Raw genomic sequence first — 13,190 nt, forward strand, 5'->3', positions numbered from 1 at the left:
GACACACTCCCTGCGCTTCTGGTCTCAGGCACACTCTTCTGCACGCCTGGTCTGCCCCGGCTGTGGGTGCTCGCTCTCCCTGTGGGCTCAGACTACTTGTTCAGAAGGGGCCCGGTGTGGGCTAACTCCCCAGCTGGCCACTAGCTCCTTCAGTAGCCTGTGCTGGGGTCAAGTCGCTAGGTGGCACCAGAGATCTCTCCTAGAGCCCTTGGGGAGCTGATTTTCCACCCCGTGGGACAGGGAGCAGAGCGGGGATGGTAGGGTACACCTCAACGGCTTTGGGGTGCTGTGTCTGCCTTGTGCCCCACCGTCGTGGGGAACCCACGCCCCTAATTTCGTGCCCCGGGTCTCAGTTCTAAAGCCCTCAGTTCCAGGACGCGGGCTGTAGCCCAGATCAGTGGCGCGGGAATGGCGCCTTTTGAATCCCGCTCCCCTGCCTGGGCGCCTTGTTCCTGCTCACTCAGGGAGGGCCTCCGCCCGGGTCTCAGTTCCAAAGCCCTCAGTTCCAGGACGCGGGCTGTAGCCCAGATCAGTGGCGCGGGAATGGCGCCTTTTGAATCCCGCTCCCCTGCCTGGGCACCTTGTTCCTGCTCACTCAGGGAGGGCCTCCGCCGTCTCCCCGCAAGCCTAGGTCGCAGGCGCAGGGGCCTGGGCAGCTGCAATCCGAGCGCCGCTTTCGCGCAAGCTTACCGGGCGGCCGGGGCTGTGTGCTGGTGCTGGTCTCCTCCTGGTGGGCGGGGCCCTCTTTAATGGCGTCTGGAGCTCACCTCCGCGGCGGATCCTGCAGGGTTCGCCTCAGCTCCCGTTCACGGGGTGTGGTGGCTGAAATAGTTCCTTTCCACTCACAGTCCCACTTGCTGCATCCGTTTTTCTTGTTGGGCGTTTTGGTTTGTTGTTTCCCTCCTCTCTGCCGGTCGGAGAGTGCCGCCTCTGTGGGCGGGGGAGGGGAGCAGGGTTCTGCGCTTCCCTCCCTTCTCGTCCTCTTTTATGGCAACTTTCTTCTTCGGGCAGTTTGCTGGAGTCACCCGTTTATCTTCCGTGTCCCAGTTCTCACTGGGACCTGCCACTTTTCCTCCCTATTAACTTTTTTTTAATGGGAGATCTTACTCGCAGCGTCTCCTCGCCGCCATGTTGCTGCCTTTTATTTTTTAATTTTAAAAATTGTAACCTCATTTATTCATAGAGAATTGTAATTTAAAGCTATTATTTTGATTAATCCCTTTAAAAACTGTGTGTGGTAAACAAATTAGACTCTATTGGCCCCATTTTATAAGTGAGAGTGGAAACATCCCCATGGTTAGCATAAGACAGATCTGGGACACTAACCCTGGGCTTCCACACTGCTAATGGTTCTTTCCCATGACTTTTTGATACATCACCTTAAAGTCATATGATTTCACAAGATTTACAACATAAGAGTACCATCTGTTACATCACTGCTGGCAGGATATGAGATGGCACAGTCACTAGGGAAGATATTTGAAAGTTTCTTTTAAAGTCAAACACTGACGGGCCATACAGTCCAGTGATGACTGTCCAAGCTCTTTACCCAAATCATTTTAAAACTTTTTTTTCCAAAAAAAAAAAGAAAAACCCTGCATGGAAGTAAATGTTTATAGCAAAATGCCCACTAAGTGTGATCTGCTCATGGTGACTTCCTTCCAAAGACAACAGTACTACTAAATAAAAGAAAATAAAATGGTGCATATTTGCACACTTGATGTGTTGATGGAGAACAGTACTTCGTCTCTGTGGTCTCTTTCCCCAAACCCATTGCCCCAATCAAAGGAACTCAAACTGAGGCTATTACTCCTGAGCAGCTCGCCCCACAGATGTGAGTGGCATCAAAATTAACGCAAGTTTGAGAAACTGTGAGCCAGAGGCGCCTTAAAGACACCAGGTGGGGACTTCCTGTGGCGTCCTGGATGGGCTGTCAGAGCATCAAAAGGACAATAAGAAAATTAATGAAACCTAAATAAAGTGTGGAGTTTATTGAAACTGCATCAGTATCGTTTCCTTAGCTTCACAAATCACTTAGTAGTCATGTGAGATGTTAACAATTTGGAAGCGATGTGGGTTATATAGGGACTCTACTACCTTTGCAACTTTTCTGTAAATCTAGCAGTATCTTTTAAAATACTGTTAACGAAGTTACAGGTTGTAGAAGGAAAAAAATGATCTACTTTTCAGATTTCCCAGGTTTTTCCATGAAGGGACTGGAGAGAGGGTCCCGGGAAAAGCTGGAAACCTCACACCCAGCGCAGGCTCTGGTCTCCTCTAAGCCCTGCCTTCTCTGACTCCTCACAGAGCATCTCACCCCAGACGCCGCCCTCCAGGACCCCCAACTCTGCCCACGTCAGCCCCAGCCCCGTCCTGGTGGCGCCACCAGAATCCGGAGCAGCGCGGCAGCGCCCCCGTGTGGCCACAGGGCTGAGCGCAGGAGCCCAGAGCTGCCCTTTCTCCTGCTCAGCCAAGGCCTCCCCAGGCTCCCTGGGCTCCCAGTGGCAGGAAAAGGTCCACTGTCAGGCTCCTTCAAGCTTCCTCCCTAGGGAGTGACTATGGACACAGGCCTCAAGGAAGAGCCACGTCTCCAGGTCATAATAGCTGGTTTCCAGGTTCTGGTAAATCCCTCATGTGTACAGTTTCCTTCAGTCTCTTTGGATGAAGCTTTGGACTCCAGGGTCCGATATTTGTTCCTGCTTCCAGGGATGAAGTGTCTTCTCCTGGGAATCAACCCTAATTTCTGCATCCCTAGGGCGAGGAGAGATGTTGAATAATAGAATCTCAGACTCGTTCTAGATGTTCTAATATCCAGGTGACTCTCCTGCTCACTGAAGTGAGAGCTCCCTGGTCTCTGTGCAGTTTCCACATGGTGTCGGACAGTGCAGCAGGCTCTAGGGATTTCTGCTGAGATTTCTCATCACTGGGGAGTCTGGGATTTAACCTGCTTCTTTCTTTTCCTTAGTCATCACTCCCTGAGGGAACTTTCCAAGCTCAAGACTTCAAACATCATTCCCATCCTATCACCTCCCAAGTCTGTTTCTTAGCTCAGATATTTCATCTCTACTCCAGACTTCTCTGTTCAATTGCCAACCTCACTTTCATTTCTACTATATCTCACCTTCAGCTTTCCTAAAGTGAGTGCCTGGGATGCCCACATATGGGTCTTCTTGGGTCTCCCCATGTCACTGAGGCTCTGCCTCTCTGCCAGCACAGTTTGAGACACTGAGTATCATCCTTGACCCCTTTGTCACAGTCCAGCAGTAGGAAACACTGTAAAGTCCATGTCTAAATACACGCAGATCCTATCACTGCCTATTATTTTCCTGCTCTCTCCTACCCCCCAACAAAGCCACCAACCTCTCTGTCCTGGAACCTGCACTGGTTTCCTGCATTTCTCTTCCCACTTCTCACCCCTCAATTGGCGCGGGCCATGCTACTCATGTCGTCTAACAAAGGTCCGGGCATGGGGCAGATTCCTGAAAAGTCAGGAATCTCGTTAGCTGACTCCTGCTAGATTCTTCTCATTTGTTTATGGCTGATTCTTCTGAATATGGCAATTGTTAATACACGTATTTGAAAAGTAAAACTGCAGGGCCTCCCCGGTGGCGCAGCGGTTGAGCGCTGGGTTGCGAAGCCGCCCGCGGCCTCTGCGGCGCCGGTTCATCTCCGGCCACCGGAGGAGGTTCCCACATGGCGCGCAGACCTCTCCTGCCACCCGCTGCTCCCCTCAGCAGTGTACTTCGGTCCTTCTGCCTGCTCTGCTCCCCGCTCTGGCTCTGGTGAATTCTCTCACCCTCCCGTGCTTCTAACTATACTCAGTGCATCTATAAACAAACAAATAAATAAATAATTTTTAAAAAAAAGTAAAACTGCAAATGTTGCATGACCAAATACTAAATAACTAATTTGACAACAACAGCACTGCATGATATAAACAGTACATTTTGAAATAATTAGTATTTTCTGCTTGGAAGCAGGGATTTAAATTTTGGTTTTACAACAACAAGTGATATGTCACACTTAAAAACTTCTGGGAACTTAAGGCTGTGAACAGTCCCGGCCAAGTCTTTGACATAGATTTGTGGTCTTTTAAGGCAGAGACCGTATGGGGAGGTTAGAGATACCAGTTAAAGACAGCAGTTAATTGATAGTTGAAGTCAGAGATAGCTGAAGCTAATAGATAGTTGAAGTTAGAATAACAATTAGTTGACAAGATAAAGAAGCATTTTATGGAGAGGAGCCTTGAAGTTAGAGATAGCAGTTGGGTGACTGGCGTGAGCCATGCTCCAAGTATGGGGAAATTCCTGAAAAGTCAGGAAGCTTCATAGCTGGCTCCTGCTGGGTTTTTCTTATTTGTTTACAGCTGATTCCCTGGATATGACAATTGTCATGGCAGTTGTTAAAGTATGCATTCAATAATAAGTCAATAACAATTTTGTGACTGATTGAGCTGAAAGCCATGGCAGCACAAATAGTGCACTTGGAAATAGTCAATGTTACAACAACTGATATGTCACATATTAACTATTCTGGGGACCCAAAGCTATAATCATCTCTGGCCCTGCCTCCGATGAAGTATTTGTAGTTCCTTGAAACAACAATCAGCAATCTTATAGGAAAAGGAATTTTCCCTTGATCTTAAAATTAGATACGGAGGGCCTCCCCGGTGGCGCAGCGGTTGAGCGCTGGGTTGCGAAGCTGCCCGCAGCCTCTGCCACGCAGATTCGATCCCGTGCTGCTCCCCGGCCACCAGAGGAGGGTCCCATATGGCGCGCAGACCTCTCCTGCCACCCGCTGCTCCCCTCAGCAGTGTACTTCGGTCCTTCTGCCTGCTCTGCTCCCGGCTCTGGCTCTCGTGAATTCTCTCACCCTCCTGCGCTTCTGACTGTACCCAGTGCTTGTATAAACAAACAAACAAACAAATAAATAAATAAATAAAACATGCCTCTATTTAAAAAAAAAAAAATCAGATACGGAAACTAGGCTGACAAGATAAGTATAGGGGTAATAGGGAGAAAAACTCTTTTGTTAGATTAGGAGAATTCCTCCCTTAAGTGAGAGCTTGGGTTTAGGGAAAAGTCAGTGCGGCTTGCCCAGCATTAACGTCCTCCAGGCCCTTGGTTCCTTAATATTGAATCAATATTTTATTAAAACAATATATTATTAGATGATGATTTCTATATGAAAGTCTTTTGTTTTTGCTTTGATCATATGGTTATATGTTAGTCTTAAGTTTATAGGTTAGAAAAAACCCCTTTGTCTTCCTTCCCCCAGATAACTTCCCATCCCTTGATTCCCCTGGCCCTTAGTTAATCCTTCAGTATGGTAAATATAGGGATGTTAGCCTCAGTCACGTAAGGTTTTTTTTTTTTTTTGCTAGCAATAAGATTATTGGTTGTTTAAGGTAAATGACTACTGTAAGAACACTTTTGTTCAGCAACTGTGCCTTCTTCAAAACAAATAATAATAAATGTCACAACCTGCAAATAGACCCCTGGCTGTTCTTGAGAAAGATGTGGTGATTGTTATCTCCCTGCTTTAATGCATATACTTATGTACTCCCACGGTATTCTTGTAATGTATAAATAAGGAGCTGCTGAGACCCTTGGCAGGATGATATTTGCACCGCTGATCAAGTGTCAGTGTCTCCTCATTCCCCCGTTCCTTTTCCCTCAAGTCGCCAGCGCAGTCTTTTCCTACAGGGACCCTGACACAACAATTTGCTGGAGCTGGCTTCCAGCATTTTGTCTAAGATTTTCTTGTCAACATGGATTTGGTTTTCCCAAGTCTCTATAAATTTTTTTTAAGATAGATTTATTTATTTATTTATTTATTTATTTATTTATACAAGCACTGGGTACAGTCAGAAGTGCCAGAGGGTGAGAGAATTCACCAGAGCCAGAGCAGGGAACAGAACAGGCAGACCGACGAAACACACTGCTGAGGGGAGCAGAGGGCGCGGTGGGAGAGATCTGAGCGCCATGTGGGACCCTCGCCAGTGGTTGGGGATCAAGGCTGCAGAGGCTGCGGGCGGCTTCGCAACCCAGCGCTCAACCGCTGTGCCACCAGGGGAAGCCCTCTGTAAATTTTTTTTGAAAGTTTTGCAGGTACTCAGAGGTGTGTACCTGCTCGTGCGGGGCAACAGCAGCAGTAGCTGCAGCAGTGATGATGCTGGCAAGGCTAGCAATGCCTGCAGTCACCCACCCTATGCAGCTTTGGTGGCGTGTGATGCAGCAACTCCTGCATGAATGCCATAGAAGAGGCTTCTTGCCACGGTTCCTGGAGTTCAACTGGAACTCCAGTGACTACTGGCCTTTGTTTTAACTACTTCACAACTGCCCACAGGATGACTTACACAATTCACCCTGGTTTGGCAATTCTTGAATGGGTTCATTTGAATAGCCAACCACTCCTGGAACACCTTAAGCAGAGCAAACAGGTGCTCTCAGAAAACTCCAGCTCCTCTAGGGCAGCAGGCTCCCAACCCACATGACAAGGTAAGAAAAATAATTTCATATCTGATTATTTTCAATAGGCAAGTACACATTATCCTTCAGGAAATACAAAGTACAGGCAGGGGTGGAGCCAGCCCCACCTCTGCTGGAGCAGGAAAGTCATCAGGGAGAGATCACAGGTCAGTGTGGGGAGGGTCCTGGTGGGCAGGGCTGGGCCAGTCTCCCCACCACTTCACATTATCAATTAAAAGATAGAATCATCCATATGCCTTTTGTAACAAGAAAAAACAGTGGATGTTGAAGTCACAAAATCACAACGAAGAAATCCTCCATCACTCAGTCCTCAAAAAGCAGCTGGCTCACACTGTGAAGGAAAAGGATCATGAACAAAGTCAGGGAAGTGTCGACATTCTCCATAGTCCACCGCATCCTCAGAATGTCCCCCTTACAGCTTCCCCATAACCTGGTCCCATCCTCTCTGCCCCAGCCCTTCCCACCGCAGGTCCCAGGGTCTCACCTTTAGGGGCTATCAGAGAATCATCAGAATCCAGGGAACTGTCGCTGCCTGGGGGAGAACAAAACAGAACTTGGTCAGAGCCACAGAGAGATGAGACCACACGAGGGACTGATGGGGATGACTCCTGCATGGGCTCCATCCACACTGTCCCCGGGGCTCAGGGACCAAACCCCTGATGCACACTTATCTGTAGCCTGAGTGTAGCTTCCTCCTTTTCCACCTGTGGGAAGAAACATCCTGTAAGACCACAAAGGAATAGGGTCATGAAGTCTTAAATGAATCCCCTAGTCTGGGCCATAAGGATGTTTACAAAACTGTGCCTGAGGACCCAGGACAGGATCAGGAAATATGAAGAAAGGCGGTAAAGGGTGACTGGAGTAACCACCTCCTTGAGTCGGTCCTCAGCAGGGACCTTCCCCTCTGACATTTGCTGGAATTAGGGTCCCATCAACAAAATTATCAGGTAAACAGGTGGTGATTCATTTTCATAAGTGCTTTACAAAAGAGTGAGTGTTAGCAATCAGCTCCAGACTAGACAACACAGTGTGTAGATGGTACTTCCCATTACCAGGCAGGCCAAGTTTTCCCTGGCACTTGAAAGCCCCCAGTGGACAAGATCCCCCACTCCCTTCCCTACCTGAGCGCTTCTTTCTCCATATCACAGCTGCAGCCACCACAGCTCCAGAGAGCACAGCTCCAAGGAGAACTAGGCCAGCAATGATGCCGAGGGTGGGGATGGAGGACTGAGGGGGCACTGGAAAGGAAGGGAAGGGAAGATCAGATCCTGTCACCCAGGCCTCCATCCAGAGCCAGGTGAGGTTCTCCAGAAGGCCTCCTGATTCCTCTGTACCCACGTTCCCTCCTTACCCCATCTCAGAACTTGGGGCTCCAATAGCCCCTCATGCTGTACATCGCATGTGCATCTCTGCTCCTCTCCAGAAGGCACCTCCACAGTCGCCCACTTCTGGAAGGTTCCATCCCCCCCAGGCCTGGTGTCCACCAGCTCCATGTCCTGGGTCAGGTTTTCCCCATCTCGCTGCCAGGTGAGGGTGATGTCCGCAGGGTAGAAGTCCAGGGCCCAGCACCTCAAGGTGACCTTCTGGACAGAGGTGGGGTGGTGGGTGACGTGTGTCTTTGGGGCATCTGAGGAGAAGGGTGAGAACATTCACATTTTGGGTTTTTCCTTCACGGAGACTGAAAAGCCTCATGTCACCATCCTCAGAATGGACAGGGTTTGAAAAGGAAGCACAAAACCTATAAACCAGCCTGATCTGGGGAGTCTGGATAGGAAGAAGCAAGATAGGAAGAAGCAGGTCTCTAAGGAGGAGAACACAGACTTATGCTTCTGACCTGGGGACTCAAAAAAGCAAGAGTCAGATCTGAAAAATGTTAATTAGACCAAAAACAAGACATAGTGAAAAGTTGGTGGTCCCCAAGATGGTCACCAGGTCAAAAGGATCCAATGAAGGGTGATTTCAGGGACGGCTCCCCTCCAGCTCAGGAGAGACTGGATTCCTTAACTGTCCTTCAGAAAAAGTAGGGCCCTGTGGGCGAGTCTTTCTAGCACAGAAGAAGAAACCCATGAGGCCTCCCTCTCTGACCAGAAAAGGTTTGTTTGTTTGTTTGTTGTTTTTTAAAGATTTATGTATTTATGCACACAAGACCCTGGGTACAGGCCAGAGGTGGGGAGGGGGGTGGTGGTGGTGAGAGGACTCACCAGAGACAGAGCAGGGAACAGAACAGGCTGATTGACTGCTTTACACTGTTGACAGGAACAGTGGGCATGACAGGAGAGGTCTGCTGGGCCATGTGGGTCACCTCCCTGGGGGGCCCAGTGCTGTGCTTAACCCCTTAGGCCGCCAGGGAGGCCCCAGAAAGAGGTCTGTGTTCTGACCATTACTCCACTTTCCCCTGGGGTGTCAGCCTGAGGGAGAGCTGAAGCCTTGGAGGCTTTGCAAGGTCCCTCTTACTTGAAAGCTGCAGCTTCTCTCTTCCGTTTTCCAGGTATCTGAGCAGCAAGGCCACGCACTCCTGGCATAGGAAGCACCTGCAGCACGCAGCCTCTCTGTCCGCCTCCCACTTGCGCCAGGTAATCTGAGAGGCCATGTCCGCCGCGGTCCAGGAGCGCAGGTCCATGTTCAGCGCTATGTAATCTGCGCCGTCGTAGGCGACCTGATGGTACCCGCGGAGGAGGCGCCCGTCGGGCCCCACGTCACAGCCGTACATCTCCTGGAGGGTGTGAGAGTCTGTCCCCGCCCGCGTCAGCCTCACCGTGGCCGTCGCCGCGCCCGCCCCCCGCGGGGAATAACCTCAACTGAAAACGACCTCAGGGAGCCACGTCCCGCGGGCTCGTCCCCGGTCGAGGGTCGGGCGGGTCCACCAGCCTCACGGCGTCGCTCCGACACGGGGTCTGGGGTTACTCCCCAGTACTTGGGGGTGTGGGTGTCCCCTCGGGCCGCGCCGCTCACCCGCCTCGCTCAAGTTGTAGTGGCCGCTCAGGTGGATCAAGCTCGCTGGCAAAGTCTGTGCGTTGCCTTCACTCTCCGCGTCTCCCACGCCCAGTAACCCGGCCCCACCTGCCCCGCCCAGGGCGCCCGCGGCTCCATCCTTGGCCCCGGGGAGTCGCTGTCGAACCGCGCGAACTGGGTGTCGTCCACGGAGCCCACGGCGATGAAGCGGGGTTCCTCGAGGCCGGGCCGGGACATCCCGGTGGAGAAATACCTCAGGGAGTGGGAGCCTGGGGGCGGGAGGGAGACCCGGGCTGGGGAGACGGGGCGGCAGGGGAGGGGCGAGGGGGCTCCCCAGAGAGTTAAGTGGCGGCGGGACTAGAAGGGCCGGGAATCAGGGAGCCAGAGGAGGAGGGGGCTGGAAGGGACTGAAAGGGGCCAGGAGGCCTCCCTGGTGGCGCAAGGGGTTAAGCACTGCACTATGAAGCAATCGCAGCCTCTGCAGTTTGATCCCCCGCCGACCAGAGAGAAACCCCCATGGCCAAGCCGACCTCTCCTGCCTCCCCCGCTGCTCCCCTCAGCAGCTTATTTCAGTCAGTCTGCCTGTTCTGTTCCCCTCTCTGTCTCTGGTGGATCCGCTCACCCTCCCGCATCTCTGGCCTGTACCCCAACTCTTGTATGCATAAAAAAAAATAATCTTTAAAAAAAAGAAAAGAAAGGGGCCAGGGCGGGATTGAGGGGGGACAAGGGGCGGCGATGGCGGAAACGAGCCTCTACCGGGTCCAGCGGTGCCGCTGCTGTCACCCGGGGCCCCTCGCTCCTCAGCGGCGGTTTCCCTCCTGACCCGCACTCACCTGCCCAGGTCTCCCCGGGGCCAGGGCCCCCAAGAGCAGCAGCAGGAGGGGTGGGGACCCCATGGCCCTCACCTACCCTACCCGGCCAGAGACGCCAGGAGTCCAGCAGGTGGTGCAGACCGTGGAGCCGCGGGGCTGCTGATTGGCTGCTCTGGAGACCCCCAGGCAATGGGGAGAGAGAATTCGGGTGAGTCACCAGTATCCAGGCTGGAGCGCTCGACACAGATTTTTGAGAAGGGAGAAGTCAGACTTTGGAGAAAAGGGAAGTGCCCGACTGTAACCTTCTGACCCGAGACACCACCAGCTGACCGAGAGTGGAAAGAGTTGAAAGCCTTACCCGGGACCTGAGAATTTGCTTCGCCCCCCTCCCCGTCCTCTTCCTCTTCCTTCTCAGTCCCCGGGTCTGGGTCACTGATTCTCATTTTCGTTTCAGGATCTCTGCGCGCACAGTCTTACAAATTCCCAGGGACCGCCAAGTATAATTTTGTGCGGCTAAAACTTAATCTTTACCATACAAGGAATAACATATTTTAAACATGGTTTATTTCATTTAGAATATTAATAATCCATTGCATAAAAACTGTTTTAGAGAAAAACAGCTTTCTGAAAATAATCATGGTAGTGAGAAGTGGACTTTTTACAGTCCATGGTTTTGCAAGAGTCCTCTCTGTCTCATTAGAAGTTGAATTTTCATAGTTTCTTCTGTATTTAGTCTGTTGTTTTGGTTGGTCAAAGAAAAAAAAATACAGCCTTAAAGAAATATATAGGAATAGCATCGTATATTTGTTTAGGATAATTGTGAGTATTCAACTTTGTCACAACTTTGATAATAAATTGAAACTATACAAGTGGTAGTTTTTCACATGTTCTTTGCAAGAGACACCTCATACACTCACTGAATGTTTCCTGTTCTGTTACATTAATTCCATAGGCCTTTCTTGGATATTAATAAATTTTGAACTAATATATGATTTTTGAAAGTAAAGTATTGTTTCACTAGGTTATATGATCATCGTGTTTATTATTCTAGAATCACTTTTTTTAAAAATATTTTTTAAAGATTTATTTATTTATGCATACAGGAACTGGGGTGTAAGCCAGAGGTGTGGGGGTGGGTGGTGAAAGCATTCACCAGAGACAGAGTGGGGAGCAGAACAGGCAGATCTACTGAAATACACTGCTGAGGGGAGCAGCGGGCATAACAGGAGAGGTCCGCCGCGCAATGTGGGTAGCTCCCTGGGCAGAGATCCAACTCAGCCATGACGGTGTCCCTTCCAGGTGTCTCCTTCCATGTCTCTAAGTTCCAGGTTCAAGTCCAAAGCCAAGAAGCAAGGCGGCTTCTCCACACATCTCTGTCCTGTGTGTCTCCTGGTGCTCTCTGCAAAACGTCCATCAGAACAGCCCATCACAGCTGATACTCCTGGTGTCCGTCATGTTTAGCCATGGAACTTGCCGTTAGCCTCTGGATTATCCTGACCCTGGTACATCAGAGGGTGTCAGTGTTTGGCACTCTTTGGGGTATCATCGGGGCAGGAATCTCAGTTTAAATCTCTGTTCAAAGAAAACAGATCATTAGTCATGTAGCGTGTACGTGCCGTCTGTGTGTGTGCAGATTCCTGTACTAGGTATGGTCCCTTCCTCCCTGGTACCCTCTCAGAAGGACAGAGCTAAGGCAGAGGACAGGACACTGTCTGTGGGTTCTCACCCGTGTGCTCAGTTGCAACCACTCAGGCTCAGAGAACAGCAATGAGGTTTCTTTAACAAACAGGAGAGCAGGAAAATAAAGAGTTTCTAAGGCCTCAGTGGCCGGCTATGTCACCACAAATAGTGTCCGCAGTGTCCAATAGTCCCAAATTAGGGCTGCCTGTGTAAGGTGGTAAATCACATCAGGGAGGGCCTGGAGCTGGTGGCACAGGGGTCAGGATCCAACTCATAGTGGCAGTGGGAGAAGCTCCCAGGAGGTGCTCCCAGGGGGGTGCTTACCTCTGAAGAGACACCCCAGCAGGCACAGCCACAGCCTGAACACAGAGCCGGACGGGAAGGAGGCAATAGCACCAGGAGGTGGTGCTGGACAGTCAGCAGCTATGACAGGTCTCAAAGAGGACCTTGCAGCTGTAGCCCCAGTGGGCTGCATGCCCTGGGGCAGTGTGTGGGGGACAGAGAGCCTCTGCTGCCAGATTGGCTGCCACCTTTGTCCATGACACTGACGGTGGCTGCTGGTAAAGTGCCCACATACTGTCATCTACTGCCACTCCCACTGCTGGTTGCAATGGGCACAGCTGTCAGGGTTGCCTGGGCCCTGTCCTCAAGCAGCAGCCTCCTGGAGCCAGCCAGGGCAAGTGGGGGTCCATTCAAACCCAGCTGATGCCCCCCAGCTTTCATCCCTAGGCCAGCGAGGTGGCCTCAGCGAAGCTGTCCTGTGGCACCCACTGCATGGCGGCCTTGGGGCTACCCAGAAGCAGCTCTTCCGGGGGGCAAGAGAGGGAGAGCCTAAGCCCTAGGGATTCCTTTGCTTAAACCCGGCTTGCTCTGGGGGAGGGGACTTCTGAAGGCTATCTGCCCCCTGGCAGGAAACCTCCCTCTGCCAGCACCTCAAGAGCTGAGCCTACAAGCTCCCACCTGCACACGCAGGTGCCAGGGCAGGAAACCACCACTGCTGCTGCCAGTCCTTTCAGACTCCTGCTCCCACTGGCCTCTGGCTGTGCCCACTGGGGCAGCCGCACTAGCAAAGCCCACATGTCCCACCACGAAGGCGGCAGGAAAGAGCTGGGTAAGCCCTGGGGATCTGGAGTCAGTGTCACACACTATACTATTATATATAAACGTACACACATTCATATGTATCTATTAATGCCTTTAGTAAATTTTACTTGAAAAATTTGTGTTGTAAATTTGTATCAAATGAGTGAGAAAT

The 13,190-nt window shown here is 51.0% G+C and overlaps 1 pseudogene; it reads right to left on the reverse strand.

Moving 5' to 3' along the window:
* Positions 1–5,856: 5,856 nt before the first annotated feature.
* Positions 5,857–10,376, reverse strand: LOC119251302 (HLA class I histocompatibility antigen, alpha chain F-like; annotated as a pseudogene).
* Positions 10,377–13,190: the final 2,814 nt, after the last annotated feature.

This window comes from Talpa occidentalis, unplaced genomic scaffold, assembly GCF_014898055.3.
Source record: "Talpa occidentalis isolate TD23 unplaced genomic scaffold, MPIMG_talOcc4v2.1 talOcc4.2, whole genome shotgun sequence".
In the NCBI taxonomy this organism is placed as follows: Eukaryota; Metazoa; Chordata; class Mammalia; order Eulipotyphla; family Talpidae; genus Talpa; species Talpa occidentalis.